Genomic DNA, 13,439 nt, shown 5'->3' with positions numbered 1-13,439 from the left:
GGCGCAGACAGAGCACTTAGCATGATAAATGTGATTACTGTTTTTTTGATTATCTGTTTTCCTCACCAAAGTGTTAATTCCCGTGAGGTGAGGGGCCACGCCTGTCTCGCACTTACCATGGCATGCAGCGTACTGAGCACGGAATCTGGAACATAGCGACTCAATTATTGCTGAATGTTTGCTGAGTTACTAAATGCACGTCAGTGTCCCGCCTAAGAATCTGCAGGGGCTCCCATTTGAAACTTGAGCGCATTTCCATTCTTCCACATGGCGTTCTTCAACCAGCCTCTTCAGCTTTCCTCTGCTGCACCTTAACAACTTGTCTGATGAAATTCCCTTCGCATCCCTTCCCTTCATCAAATCCTCCCTTTCAGAGCTGGGTCTTCCCTCCTCCAGGAAGCCTTCCTGTGCCCACTGCTCAGGTCTTCTTGGATCTCCTACTTCACATCACTCATTTTTTCTCGATCATTCCCCGGCTCTTCTCTGCCCTCACCTCTCTGCCAGGTAATATGCAGTGGCCTTGCAGGCAGCCTCTACTCTACGTCTCCTTTTGCGCCCCACCCCCATCCCAGCCTTGGTGGGAGTCAGCCCGCCCTCAGCCAGGGTCTCTCTGCCTCCTGCTTCTTCCCAAGGGCCATCCCTTTTGATACCATTCTCTCAAAAATTACATCCTTGCCGTATTTACCTCTGAGTTTCCGAGCTTCACCGCGCCTCACTTAAGGTATTGACTTTTCAATTCGTGATAAATTATTCAGAGCTCATTTTCAGCCAGACTCCTCTTTCCTTCAGGGCCTTCTCCCCTAGCCACAATCTCGGGGCAGCCTTTAAGTCTAATGACGTGTTTACAATTCATGCTCTGCCAGACATTAAAGCATCACGGTGCATTCAGAGATGACGAGGCGCTACTCGGGATTCTCAGCAGAGGGAAGGGCCCAATAAGAGCGCTGCTCTGTTGTTCATGGAGAACAAAGATTTCTGTCTCCGTTGCAAAGGATCCGCGTGCAGACGGCGGCAGAGGGATTCTGGTTCAAAGGCAGGGCTTTCGCTGGAACCTTCCAAGCCTCCCTGAAGAGCAGTCCAGCAGCTGATAGGGACAGCCGGTCCTGATTCCAGTCAACTTTAGGCTTAAGGATTTTCACTCTCTGTGCCAGTGGGTTGAATGTTGGGGGAAAAAAAGGGAAAAGAAATAAAGAAAAGAAACCATAAATCTTTTACTATTGGGGCATATGAGAAAGCAAGCAAATAAGAAGCAGCACAGAATGCTTACCCTTAGGATTGAGTTTTTAAGGTGGAGGCTTGTCGTCTTGCTCAAAGGACCACTGCCAGCCCCTGTCCCAGCCCTTCCTGCCTAAAGGTCTTGCAGCCCAGCACAAGCTCCCTTCCTGCTGGATATTCCTGCCCCTGGCACTCCAGTTCCTTGACTCTTGGCCTCCCAGGCTCCTAGGTGGAGACCTTGCTCCCCGCTGACAGCCTCCTTAGCTGATGGTGTCTCAGATCACAGGTCATGACTATAGATTCAGGGCCATCACACATATTAAGGTGTAATTTACATGGTCAGTAATGGCGGAAGAGGGGTGAGGGGACTCTACCATTGAGAGTCACAGGAAGGGAAGAAGACTCCCTGTTGTCTTAGATGTTGCTGACATCTGTAACCTCACTTTCTTCATAATTACTTGATTAATTAATCTCCAGCCTGGGGTTTATGCTAATGACCCCCTTCAAGGGATTGACCCAGAGAATACCAGAATTGAGAGGCAGGTGACAGGACTTCTTTGGATCCCATCAAAACTGGGGTTTCTAAAAAAAAAAAAGAAAAAAAAAAAGAAAAAAAACTGGGGTTTCTGGTGGCAACACAGAAGGGGTTGAAAACAAATGAAAATAATAACAACACAAATAAAAAACAAGGAAGGAAGCATGTGCCACACCCAGAGGAAGAAAAAAAGTTAGAGAGCATTATGGCCACTTTTGCTCTGCCACGAAATCCCATCTCTCCCTCCTTGTTCCTCTCTCTTCCACTGAACACTAAAAGGATACAAAACCTGAGAGGATAGGACATTGTACCAGAGGCACCCACACTCTCTTCTTAGAGAAACCCTCAGCCCTGGCAGGTGTATCCTGCCACCCTGCTTCTCCCAGCACTCTCAGCCCCACTTCTGGCAAAGTTGATTGAACAAGGGCTGGGTACCTCTTGGCTGGAAGTTAGCCCAATCAGATTCTCTCTCCCAAGAATCTGTGATTGAGACACAAAAGACTGAATCAGTTAGTGGTCGGGAGTAAAGGAGGGTAGTGTTATGTAGTCGGGAGATAAGACCACCATTTTTGGACAGGCCATGTGGAAGCAGATGAAATAGAGAATATTGTTGAACAGAGAAGAATGAAGGAGAAAGAGAAAGAGAGAGAGAGAGAGCTTCTACAATTGCATTTCATGAGATTCCCCTGAATCCCAGTCAAGCTTCAGTGAATGGGTGTCCTTGCCACCCAAAGATGCCTGACTTACATTGACCTTGTATCCCTACCTCCAAGTTACTCACAAGCTTATAAGAAATCATTCACCCGGCAATGCAAGTGGAAATAACTAACATTTAATGAGCACCTACTAAGTGCTAGAGCTATGGTTTACCAGTTCTAATCGAAACAGTCCAACAAGATTGATCGATTGATGAGTGATTTGCCACCACTCTACAGCTAAGGGGACTGATGCTCACACAGTTTAGGTAACCAGTATGAGATCCTGTAACCAGAATGTAGCAAAGCCTGGATGGGAACCTGTTGGGGCTGATGGCAAACCCATGTTACTCCAGTCCCCACATTCTTCTCCAGTGTGTAAGGATGTGAGGTCCTCTGCTCTGGCACCGTCAAGAAACTGTCAGGTTCGCATCAATGAGGTTTCCAAAAAAATGAAACAAACCCTTCAAGGAAAATTTTTTGTCTTTTTCAAATCCTAAAACATATGTGACATTTTCCTGCCAGTTTAAACTAATCACTTACTGAGCACAATGTAACATTTTCCTGATTGACTCATTCAGAAATATATGGAGGACCTCCTATTTGCCTGGCACCAGGATAAGAACTAAGAATATAAAGTTGCATAAAACAACAGACCCTCCCCCAAGGAGTTCAAAGTCTGGAGAGGAAATATACAAATAATACTCATCATCATAACCATGATCATGGTAGCTAATAGCTTTGGTTAGCCAGTATTTTCCTTGCATTATCTTTTTTTTTAACATCTTTATTGGAGTATAGTTGCTTTATATCTTAATCCTCTGAATAAATCTAAGCAGGAGACACTATTACTATTATTATTCTCATTTTACAGAAGCACACGCTGAGATTCAGAGAGTCCGAGTAGTGTGCCGCTGCTAAATGGTGAAGTGGGACAAATTCATATAATCTATCCAGAACCTGAGCTAGTAGCACCACACGCTACAGTTTCCTCCAAGTAAACAAATAATTGCAAGCGGTATGATCAGGATAAACTAAAGCCACGTACTGACTCATGATCACAAGGAAAGAGTCAGTGGGAATAGGATTTCACCAGGAGGACAAGGGAGACTGTCCAGACAAAGAGAATAGCGTATTCAAAAGCACAGAGATGGGAAATAGCGTGAGGCACCGAGAGAGCTGTGAGTCAACTCGTGCATTCGGATCATAGGTGTGGGAAATGAAGGGCAAAGGAGAAAGTGGAGAGAAATGAGAGCGGAAATACAGGAAGGGGCCGGATTTGGGACAACCTCATGTTATACCTAACTTTCCCAGAGGAAATTAGTAGGCAACGAGGGAGTCAGGTGGGGAGTGGATGGGATAATATTTGTATGTTTAGAGAGATAGAGATTATTCAGGCTGCAGTGTGGAGTGTGAGAATGAAAGGCTACATGTCCTGCTGTAGATGGGATCGATCTGCCTAATGAATGGTCCTGTCCCAAATGCCCAATGAGAAACCCTAGAAAAAGGCAAACTTGAAGTCATTCTAGATGCTCCTTTCCTTCACCCTCCCCTACCCCCCGCCCAACACACACATATTAATTGTCTAAAAGTCCTGTATCTTCCACTACTTCTCTGCGTCTAAGTGCAGGTCTCACCATTTCTTCTGTTGACTGTGTGCTATTTGCCTTTGGATTCCTGACACTTAACACTGTGCTGGGAACAGAGTGGGTCATGGCTGCTGTTTGTTGAACCCAATGGAACTGCTTAATCTTGTGGCATAAACGTTCCCTGTACAATGCCCTTGACTTGAGTGAAATCGACCGATGCCCTCCTCACTTGTGACCTCGACATGAGTATTTCTCCCAGGTCTCAGCAAAGTTAGTGATTTCTGCTTGGTTTCCTCACTACATTAGAAACACCACATTTCATCATCAGTTGCTGTTTTCTTCAAAAACTCTTTATATTGACCAGCATCCCCTGGGTAATCAGAGCAAATATAATGTTTTTACCGCACCTATTTGTCATTTGAAATGCATGGCAAGCCTTCAAGGAAAACTTCCTCAAGTTCACATCCTTTCAGAATGAGTCTTTGTCTACATTTAACTCTTGAATCACCATTTTCTCTCTCTCCCTCTCTCTCTCTGTCACACACACACACACACACACACACATACACACCATCTTCTGATCTTAAATGGGAATAGTCTTCAATTGAGAGCCAAGAGACCTCCACTCTGGCCCAGGTTTTGATACTGCTTGACCTTAACTAAGCAAAGTGACCTCGATTTCCTCATTTATAAAATAAGGGATCTGACTCAAATATTTATCAAATGACTTTTCATGGAGTCTAGGAGTTCCTTGGAGGTAACTAGAGATAACATTGGAGATGAGGGAGAGCACACACACACACACACACACACACACACACACACGCTCACTCACTGTGATAGTCAATGGTGGTTTGTTTAGTTTTTTTTAACTAGGAAATGCCTTCTGTGCATATGGTAAGATTGCACTTCTGTGCCTCTTTGTGGTTGGGTAGGATCACAGGGCTGGTTTTGATCCATGTGACCTGAGTAGAAGTGCTGTGGGTCGCTGTCAAATCAGAGCATTTAGTTACCAATGCAATACTCTTCAGAGTTGTTTCTTTTCTTCTGCCATGGCAACCAGCAATGTTGGAGATGGTGGCCACGCTGTCCACTGGAGTCCTGGAGTGAGGAGCTGTGATCTGAGCCCAAGCCCATCTATGTCAGACATACAACAGGAACAAGAAAAGCCTTTTGTAACAGCTGATAAATTTAGGAGGTCATTTTTCACTACATGGATCCTAGCCTATCCTGACTAATACACACACACACACTCATACACAAATTCTACATAAGGTTTTGTTTGACAAATGGGTCCAAAGGCTAAAAAAATTGAAAATTTCATTTCTGAGGACCCTTCCAATCAGAAGTCTATGATTCTGCACAGATTCTTCCAACACTCCAGCTATCTTCCCTACCCTCTTTACATATTTTGACTTTACTTCATTTTCATGAGCTTCTCTTAGTTTGATGGGTACCCCTCCCACAGAGATTTACTTTCACATAAAATTGTATGTCAATTTTGGGATCTCAAAATGGTGACCCACTTTTTCTTTACCATGCATACTTTCACTTACCACAGCCATCAGAACAGACTTATTTGCCAAAGTTGACAGCTGCACTCTGACAAGGTGAGACTTGTCACAAGCTGTCCCTAACTGTCTCTATTTCCCTGAGACACAAATGAAAATATGTGTCCTCTCTTTAGAGTCACTGCTTGCCTGACTGTTGTAGTCAACTAGTACCCCTACTGCGCCTGGAAAGAGTTCTATGCAAAGATGTTTCCCAGTAAACTTACTGATGGTTTTTGTTATAATTGTGGATACATGTAGCATCACTGTTTCTTTCATAGTCTGAAGCCTTACGGAACCTCCCTCTTTCAAGATCAACCTAGACCAGAAGGGTCTTTTGACTGTTAAAGATGGCTTAAATGAGATACCAACGGGAATCTGGGAGATAAATTCAATCAGTAATTTATCAAATTTTGTTGTTCCTAATCATTATGCTAATAATATCCCTCAATTCAGTGGGTCTGGGGTAATGGCTTAGAATCCATACTGTTAATAAGGTAACTCTGATGCAGGTCGTTACAGAACCACAATTTGAGAAATTCCAGACTTGATCTTTAAGCTTTTTTTTCCCCTAGGAATCTGGCTAATTTCAAATTCCATATATGCAAGAGATCCAAAATGTTCAGCTAAAGGGGCCACAGGAAAAGCACTGGTCTAAACATTCCCCCTTTGGTGGTTAGGCCAAGGCATGGGAATGAAGGAACTGGGATTTTAAACCATCAGGAAGGGCTGTAGGAGACTGGAGGGAGGGTCTCTTACCTAATGGTACCAGAGCAGAGCACAGAGTTTACAAGGAGCTACGGTGGGCAAACCAAGAATTCAAAACGGTTGCCAAACCAAGGTGAGGAAGGGGCCCAAAGCAGGTTCTGAAAGTGAAGCATAAGGCCAGGGAAGTGAGAACGTGGACATACAAGTGATAGATCCAGACAGGTATTTGGAGGAGAGATCTGAGTGAATCCTAGGGATACACAGAGTGGTCTGGATGTCAAATTACCCCTTGTAGGGGCCTAAGGCAAGCCAGCAGGGATGAGCCCAGCAGAGTGATTCCTAGGCTAAGGATAAAATGTTTCTTGGAACTAAATCCAATAAAAATTCAGTTGGGTTCTTCCCTGGTGGCACAGTGGTTGAGAGTCCACCTGCCGATGCAGGGGACACGGGTTCGTGCCCTGGTCTGGGAAGATCCCACATGCCACGGAGCGGCTGGGCCCGTGAGCCATGGCCGCTGAGCCTGCGCGTCCGGAGCCTGTGCTCCACAGCGGGAGAGGCCACAGCAGTGAGAGGCCCGCGTACCGCAAAAAAAAAAAAAAAATTGAGTTGGACTTTAATCCAAAGTGGCCAGAAGTGGGAAAAGTCAGAGGATGAGTATAATTCATGACTCAGGGAGAACCAAGAGTTGAACCCAATAATTCTGGTTGTTGAGTTAAAGCATTGACTCATTGCGGTTAGAAATAGGAGGTAGTGCTAAAAATTTGGGGAGCTGGTAGAAATCAGAATGGAGTAGAGAGTAGAACACCAGTGCAAGAGTGAAGAAAGAGGTCGAGGGCAATTTCCCTGCTTGCAGTTGTGAGACTGGTATCTCACTTTCATTGGCTCCAGGTGGGGCGGGCTGGGCGGCCTGGTCTGAAGGCAAATGAGGCAGGCACTGCCTTGTCCCCACTGGATCACAGAGAGGATGGGGCCCTTGTACCCGAGGCCTTATTTTATAGCCAGAAGTCAGCCAAGGTCTAACCATCCAACTCGGCAACAAAACAGAGCTGAGCTATCAGATACCAAATGCAGCACTGAGGAATTAGGGTAGATGGTGGGATTGCTTGGGCTCTGCGACTTCTGAGGTTCACGTTTGACAAACAAGCACAGCTAATAGGGAGACACAAGATTTTCAGAACAAGAAAGGGCAGCACTCTTCTTCCTCATCTTCTTCCTCACATTACAGAAGGCCTTTGCTGAAACAGTTGCCCGTGGCCCAGTAATTCTGCTGAGCCTGTGTTAATTGTTTCTCATCACAAATTTGGGCACATCCTTTCCCAATTAAAAATTCTTTTTGCTCAAGGAAGAAATAATGTAGGGCTCATTAGAGCTTTGTTTTCTAATCAGTTAATAGAATGTGGTAGATAATGGAGGGAGAAGGCAGAAATGGGTTGGAAGACTGGAAAATTGATTCTATTCCCAGTTCCGACATTTACCAGCCATGTGACCTTAGGCAAATCACTTCATCTCTTTAGGCTTTTGTTCCCTTGTTTGTAACAAGAAGGTCATCAAACTTGATGGTTTCTAAATGTCCTTCCAACTCAGACATTCTCTGGTGCCCATGATTCAATAAGCCTGATTGCACTTCCTAACCACCTAATAAGAAGGCTTAGGAAAATGGCATTGGCTCAACTTGCAAAAATGGGCACGTAATTGTTAGATGAATAGACAGAGGGATTAATGAATGAGTTACAACCAATGACACATATTTCTGGACATCTCCAATGGAAGGGTTGCCATACCAGGGTAAGGAGGAGACCTAATGCAGATGATGAAAGTAAATCATAAAGTTAGGGAAATGGGGAAGCAGACATATGAGTGGTAGATCCAAATCCACCTTTGACCTCCACTGATGAATCCTAGAATCATGAATACAGACTCTCAGAACTCAAAGGCTTACCATGTCAAATCAACCCATTTGACAGGTGGGGAAACTAAGGCTAGAAAAAGTGACTTGCCTACAGCCCCAGAGCTAGCTAGCAGCAGAAAGTCAGAACCGGCTCTTCTGCCTCTCCCTACTGTGTTTTTCCCTGCGCTGTGCTGTGTCACATTTCTCAGAAAAGCAGCTAAAAATGGAGCTGAAGCTTTAGGCAAAAACCCAGAGCTGATGACCCAATGTGACTTGAATGGCAAACCAATACTGAAACAAAGGACTTCCCAAAATGTTCTAAGACAAGCTCTATACCCCTTATCCCAACCTGTGCTCCAGAACCACTGCCCCCCACACACTAATTACAGCTGAAAAGCGGCATGGAACAGTGGGCTTTGAAAAACGCACATCACATAAGAGAAGATGATTAGGAGCAAAGAGCTAGTTCTAGGGATTTTCTCGGAATAATTCCAAAGAGATTTTGGCTTACTGAGAACATTCATGGGCAGTGGCAAAAGTTAGAACCTCCTCCTCTCCCCAGAACCATGAAAAACCCCCTTCCCATCTGGCCAGAAACTTTGCCAACTAATTTTCTTCTAAGGCATTCAAACTCTCTGGACCTCAGTTTTCTCTTCTATAAAATAGTGAAGGACAAAGCCTGTAACAATCAAATGAGGCCCATGCATATCCAAGCACCATATTCATCCACTCAAAACTCTGTCTTCATCATTAGGTTATCTCTGCTTGAGAATCTTTTGTGGTTCCCTGTGTTCATTCTTATCCCGAGACATTGCTTGTTCAGTTTCCTTGCCTAATATGAAGAGTTGTTTGATCACTCAAGCCCAGAGGAGGGCTTTCCTTCTGCTCTCTTCATTTATGATCTCTAATACTCATTTGGCACCATACCTAATGCCTGGAATTACAATGTTATTGTTATTCCAGGAAAAGATCTCTTACCAGCTGCAGTAGGCAGAATAATAGGTCCCCCAAGATGTCTACATTTTAATCCCCAGAACCTGTGAATATATTATGTTACATGGCAAGGGAGAATTAAGGTTGCAGATGGAATTAAGGTTACTAATCTGTTGACCTTAAGATAAGGAGAGTATCCTGGGTTACCCAGGTGAGCCCACTATAATCACAGGCACCCTTAAATAAGAAAGCGGGGGACAGAAGAGCCAGAACAAGAGATGGCATTGTGAGAATGACTCTACCAGCCATTACTAGGTTTGAAGATGGATGAGACCGCAAGCCAAGGAATACAAGAGGCCTCTAGAAGCTGGGAAAGGGGAGGAAATGGATTCTTGTCTAGAGCCTCCAGAAGGAACACAGCCTTGCCAAGAACTTGATCTTGACCCAGTGAAACTCATTTCAAAATTCTGACCTCCAGAACAGTAAGATAAAATTTTGTATTGTTTTAAGTCACTATGTTTGTGGTAATTTGTTATAGTAGCAGTAGGAAATTTGTGTAATACTTACTACACCCTACAGTTTATGGTAAACTATTGGATGTTGTGGACTATAGTCAATATATTTCTTCTGGCTACGAAATAGTACTAAACACAAAGTAAACAACCAATGGTCATTTTTTAAGTGAGTGAATGAATGAACTAGCTGGTGTAAAAACAATTTGGAAATTAATCAATCAAATGATAGATAGACCTAGGTTATAAAAACCCTGAAAGCAGACTCAGGTGTCTGGGTATAGTATAATATGATTTCATGGACATTTCTTATGCTACTATTATTTTTCCAAGGCCACATCATACACTGGAAATTACCTTGGACTTGAAGTCGGAAGACCTAAGACAGAGTCTTGTTGCTGACACACGTTAGTGTCTGACCTTGGACAAATTGTATAACGTACCTACACCTCACTTACCTCATCTATAAAAGAAAGATGCTATTTACTATCTTGAGAACTTCCCAGGGTTGTTCTGGGGATCCAATGAACCAATGCACAGAAAAGGGTGTGAAAACTGTAAAATGCTGTGCAAATGGGAGGGGCTGTCATTTACTACCCTTTCTTTGGACTAATTTTTAACCAAGAAGCATTTTCTTGGTGCCTCTACTGTGCTCACGTTACTATATGAGGCCTTGGTTGGGGGGGCGGAATGTAAGAAATAAAAGTTTCGGAAGAGTTCAAAGTAGGGACTAGGGTGGAATGAGTCAAGTCATTCATTTCTTACTCTGGTCTGGTAGCCTAGGACCACCTGTCGCCGGTTTGGCCAAAGGCACTGAGGGACCAGGTACTGATAAGAATGGGCTAGGAGCCTCCTGCTACAGTTCAGTGAGCAGAGGCCCAGAGCCTGGGGTTAACCAGTGAACAAGAGGGATCTCTCAGTTGGAGGAAGTCTTGTGAGGTAGCTGGACCCACCCCATACACAGAGCACTTGTGGAGCAGCTCCTACCTGCTGGGCGAGGCCTGCAGGCTCTGTATTTATTCTCTGGGATCTCCACAGACACATGGCCCAATGGGGATGGGGTCTGGGAGAAGCAGAGGCCTTGGGCACACCTTGGCACAATCACTGGAAGATGTCTGGCCTTCAGGGCTAATGCCTTGGGCTTCTCAGTAGTGCTTTTATTTTCTTGTGGAGTTAAGTATTCTAGACTGCCAACTGGCCTGCCCCACACCAACAACTGAGGTTGGAGAGACTGCCCTTGTATAGCTCCTTACTTCTCAAAGGAAAGTGCTCTAGACTCCTCAACTTAATTAAAGAGCCCAAAACATTTACAGTCCTGTTACTCTACAGATGAACTCATTAAAAAAAAAAAAAAAAAAAAGTTGAAAACGTATGATACAGAGCCCTTTATCTCTCTTTCCCTTAGCCTCAAATTCTCTCTACAGCTCTTCTGATCTTCAGAAAAGTGGGATAAAGCGTCCCTCTAACTATTTAAATCTAATTTCTTACTTGTGCTTTTGATCCTATACTATTCCATAAATGCAATAGGAGAAAAAGAATGCTATAGGCACAAAAAATGTTTTCATTATTGAAATATCAACAAAAATTATAATAGCTAGAATTCTATTAAAAATGGCACTTTGCTAGCCATTTATTGTGGCTAGCATATCTTTGTGTTTATTTCTTCTTTATTCTGTGCTTCCGCTAATGTGATGGAAAGAAAAATTCTTAAAACTCACATAGAGAATGGGAAAGGGGTCATCAGTATATGAGAGATTGCAAAAAATTTTTAGAAGACTGAAAATTGTTGGAGGAATAGTTACTGGTTTGGCAGGATAAAGGAAACCATAGGAGGGGCATGAAAAATAAGCAATTTTCTCCACAAAACCCTGGAAAGGCTAAGAATTCAGAGGACCCAGAACACCTAGATCAAGGCATCTGGTACCCAACCCACTCACTTCTTCCCCAGGTAAAAGATATGAGTTTTCTTCTCTGGCAAAATTTAATAGAAGTTCAGGGTTCAGAGGTACCTAGGAGGTGGAGGGCAGGATTGACAACAAAGAGATTAATTGAAAGTGTGTAAAATGAAGTGATGGGTCCAAGTCTTCTTTTGTCCCCACCATCCAGATCCCAGGCAGAATGCTTGTAGGTCTCTTCTCTGGCATTTGGGGAGCACCAGGAAAATGACCGTCTTGTCCAACTATCTTGAAGTGAAGCCCATCAGCTGAAAATCACCACTACCACCCACTCCCACACACACATTTTTACTCAGACACATACACACACACACACTTTTTTGTGTCTTACTCTTAAATATGAACAACCAAGGCTCACCAAATAATTGAGAACCACCTCTAACATGAAAGTGAAAAATCAAAACAAACAGGGAAAAAACACTTTATCTAAAAGAGATAATACAAAGCAGAAGAAAAGATTTGCTCCAAGTTATTATTCTCAGTCAGATATGAAAAAAAAACACATACATGAAACAGTAGGAAACTAAGACAGAAAACACTCAAAGACTAAGAGCTCTTGGAAATTAGCATAAATGATTGCCAAAATAAAAAACTTGAATAGAATGCCTAGAAAATAAAGTCCAAAAAATCTGAAGAAAAATAAAACAAAAAGACAAAGAGATGACCAATGGAGAGGAAAAAATATTTAAATAGAAGATAAATCCAAGAACTCTACAAATTATAGGAGCTAGAGAAAGAAAGAACAGAGAAAATTAGGGGGATGGAGTAGAAGGAGGGTACCAGACATGTCTCCAGGTTGAAAGAACCCACAGGCTATCTAGCACAATAAATGAAAAAAAAGAGCCACATTAAAAGTTCATGAACAGAAGATGGTTCTTGGAGACACTAGTCTGCCATCTTCTTGGTTGGCCGGCTTTCCAAATAAAGTCTTATTCCTTGCCTCAAAAAAAAAAAAAAAAAGTTCATGGACACACAGTTTCAGGGACCAGGGATAGAGAGAAAATTACAATATTCTCAAATGAAAATAAATTGCAAAGAATAAGAATTATGATGACTTCAGAGTTTTTCTTAGCAACACTGGTTGCCAGAAAACTATGTCAAGACCATCCAAACTTGACTGAAAACGTTTTTAACTTAAAAGTTTATACATAGTCAAACTAGCCACCAAAATTTAACACTGGAACAAAGCTATTTCAGGCATTTAATGAACCCAAAGTGACCTCCATTTACTAGGAAGCTACTTAGAATATAAATACTTCAGCAAGAGAGAGGGAGTAAACCAAGAAAGATAATGACATAGAAAACAGGAAGCAATGGATACAACTTAAGAAAATGGTGTTGGGGGACTCAGGGTAAGAGATGTGTAACATTCTGGTATCACAGAGAACCCTAGGAGGGTCACCTGCCAAAAAAAAAACAAAAAAAGAGAGGAAGAACTCCATATAATATCATAAAGAGTGGAGCATTTGGAAAAGATTAAGAACACATAAATGGCAAAATGTACATATATTTTAAAATTAAGCATTACAAATTTGAAGAATAATAAAAAATTGAAGTAGAAATAAAATAGAAATATAGTAATATGTTAGGGTCTGAAATAAGCAATGTTTGCAGGTCATAATGATATAAAACTGATTATTATATAAAAATTGTGATAAAATTTTATTGGGAAGGTGGAAGATGAGGAATTGAGATGTGGTATAAAAAAGCTAAATCTTTCCCACCATAATAAGGAAGTCAATAGATAACATGAGAAATAGCAGTAGAGGTATATTATTTAGAAATATGGAATTAGCTATAATAAGAAAACCTAATTAATTAAAGAAGAGGTTATTTCTACATAGTGGGGCTGAGATGGG

General features: G+C 42.5%; 1 protein-coding gene across 4 annotated transcripts in view; it reads right to left on the bottom strand.

The window, feature by feature from the left end:
• Positions 1-13,439, bottom strand: part of GALNT18 (polypeptide N-acetylgalactosaminyltransferase 18) — a 547,599-nt gene that overhangs the window by 364,573 nt on the left and 169,587 nt on the right. The window contains exon 1 of one of the 4 annotated variants that reach the window (XM_079929175.1): positions 686-804. The exons of the other annotated variants lie outside the window; for them this stretch is intronic. The gene's annotated coding sequence lies outside the window, so the exon portion shown is untranslated. Of the gene's footprint in view, positions 1-685; positions 805-13,439 lie in introns of those variants that run through there. 4 annotated transcript variants of the gene reach the window in all.

Source organism: Stenella coeruleoalba (genome assembly GCF_951394435.1).
Source record: "Stenella coeruleoalba genome assembly, chromosome: 8".
In the NCBI taxonomy this organism is placed as follows: Eukaryota; Metazoa; Chordata; class Mammalia; order Artiodactyla; family Delphinidae; genus Stenella; species Stenella coeruleoalba.
The sequence above is the reverse complement of the archived record's forward strand: the minus strand, read 5'-3'. Positions and strand labels throughout refer to the sequence as shown.